The sequence below is a fragment of the Poromitra crassiceps genome (assembly GCF_964638095.1).
Source record: "Poromitra crassiceps genome assembly, chromosome: 2".
Taxonomy (NCBI): Eukaryota; Metazoa; Chordata; class Actinopteri; order Beryciformes; family Melamphaidae; genus Poromitra; species Poromitra crassiceps.
The window spans coordinates 104,476,671-104,479,170 of NC_139624.1; the positions used below are offsets into that span (position 1 = coordinate 104,476,671).

At 40.2% G+C, this 2,500-nt stretch overlaps 1 protein-coding gene across 1 annotated transcript in view; it reads left to right on the forward strand.

Annotated features, from left to right (window-relative positions):
- Nucleotides 1–2,500, forward strand: part of sh3kbp1 (SH3-domain kinase binding protein 1) — a 64,133-nt gene that overhangs the window by 56,728 nt on the left and 4,905 nt on the right. The gene's annotated exons all lie outside the window — the stretch shown is intronic.

Below are 2,500 nucleotides of genomic sequence, written 5' to 3' on the forward strand. Positions count from 1 at the left end.
AAGATGTGAAAAAGGTGTTTTTATCGGGTATGACAAAAGCAGTCCAGCATACATTATTTATTTCCCTGACAGCAGGAAAGTGCAGAAGCACAGGTTAGTCAAGTTTGTTTCTAAAACCTGTGTAGAGCAACAGACTCAGACCAGCATTGTAGAGGAAGATGATGATCTGGGGCAGAGGGCCAATAGGGCTAGGCAGAATTCTACTGCAGATCCTGTCAGGGACCATGTTCCAGTCAAAGAGGAGGAACTGAGTAGCCAACCCCAGGCAGTTGAAACTGAGCCTGAGCCGAAAAGGTACCCTCCTAGAGTTAGGAGGAGGCCAGATTATCTACATGACTATGTTTCTCAACAGGCATCTGATGAGGAAGATGATCACTGTGATCAGATACAAAGTAGCATAGATTACTGTTATAGAGTGACATGTAACATACCAGTAACTTTCACCGAAGCTGTAATCTCAGACAGATCAAAAGAGTGGGTCAGTGCAATGGATGAGGAGATGGAATCTCTTCGAGAAAATAACACATTTACCCTGAGTAGCTTGCCTGAGGGTAAGAAAGCAGTGGGGGGTAGATGGGTTTACGCAATAAAGAACAACATAGATGGATCCGAAAAGTGCAAAGCGCGCTATGTGGCTAAGGGATACAGTCAGAAGAGGGGTGTAGATTATGAGGAGACATTTTCCCCTACAGCTAACTTGACAAGTATCAGAGTGGTGATACAAAAAGCAGCGCAAGAAAACTTGATTCTTCACCAAATGGATGTTAAGACTGCCTACCTGAATGCACCAATAGACCATGAAATTTACATGAAACAGCCAGAGGGCTATGAGGTAGAATCTGGCACAAACGAAAAGTTGGTTTATAAATTGGAAAGATCATTGTATGGGCTAAAGCAATCCGGCAGAAATTGGAACAGGGTCTTACATGAGTACCTAACCAAAAACCATTTTGAGCAGAATCAAGCAGACCACTGTGTTTACACAAGGGAAACAGAAAATGCAAAAGTTATTATTGTCATATGGGTTGATGACTTGATGATTGCTGCAAGTGATGAAAGTGTCCTCAGAGATGTGAAGGACATGCTTGCAGAAAGATTCAAAATGAAGGATTTGGGCAAACTAAGACATTTTCTAGGGATTGATTTTAACCAGAGTGACAACTGTGTGAAAATGTCACAAACAAAATATGTGGGAAAAATACTGGAAAGGTTTAACATGCAGGATTGCAAACCTAGATCGACACCCTGTGAACCAAAATTGGACTATACCAATGGTGCCGAAAAGTTGAGTGATGTAAGAAAATATAGAGAGGCAGTAGGTAGCCTCATCTATCTAACCATCTGTACCAGACCTGATATAAGTTTTGTTGTAAGCAAACTGGCACAGTACTTCACAGAGCCAACTGATGAGCAATGGACCACAGTTAAACACGTACTGAGGTATCTTAAAGGTACAATTGACAAAGAGATGTGTTACAGAAAATATGATGAGACACTGGGAATACAAGCATACAGTGATGCAGATTGGGCAGCTGGTGATGACCGACGTAGTACAACAGGCTATTGTGTAAGTCTAACCAAATGTGGTGCTTTGGTTTCATGGAAGACCAAGAAACAGCCCACAGTCGCGCGTGAGGCAGAGTATATAGCCCTAGCCACAACCATACAAGAGTGTCTCTACCTTAAACAACTGTTGGAAAACCTTGATAAATGTCAGTACTCACTACCTAAGGTTTATGAAGACAACCAAGGTGCGATAGCTTTAGCAAGAAATCCAGTGTGCAGACAAAGATGCAAACATGTAGACATCAAGTATCACTTTATTAGGTCTACTGTGAATGATGGGAATATTACATTAGAGTATTGTCCTACTGAAGAGATGGTAGCAGATGTGTTGACGAAGCCTGCAACCAAGTATAAGTTGGTTAAGTTTTCTGAATTTATGTTTGGAAAATGATGTGCTCAATGTGAGAGCAAGTGGGGGTGTTAACTGTGCTCTCACATTGTATTATGTTTTTCTGTTAAGGGGCAAACAAGATTATTGTTTTGTTTGTTTGATATATTGTTTATTGATTTGTTCATTGATTGGTATGATTATGAGTCTGAATTGATTGAGCAACTTTGACACTGACACCTGTGTAATTGTTAATGTGGGTGTGTCCTGTGATTGGAGATGTGTTCAATAAATCTCACCTTGAGTGAGCGCAGCTGTGCTAGAGCTGTGTTTGAAGTCACAACGCTGTGTGTGTTTGTACTCTGTGAACATGAAGCTTGTTTTGCCTCTTTCATCTTGTGTTTTGTGTGTTTCTGGTGGGGTGTGTTGCAATGTATTTGGCTTCTCAAGTTTCATATATTGTGTGAATGTGTATTATAGTTAACTAAAACTACACTAAAAACTAAAACTATGTGTGGCGGGGGGACATTTTATTAGAAGAAAATTAAAATATACCGAAAATGTCTTTAGTTTTCATCTTTTATATTTGGTCAAATTTGTCAACAC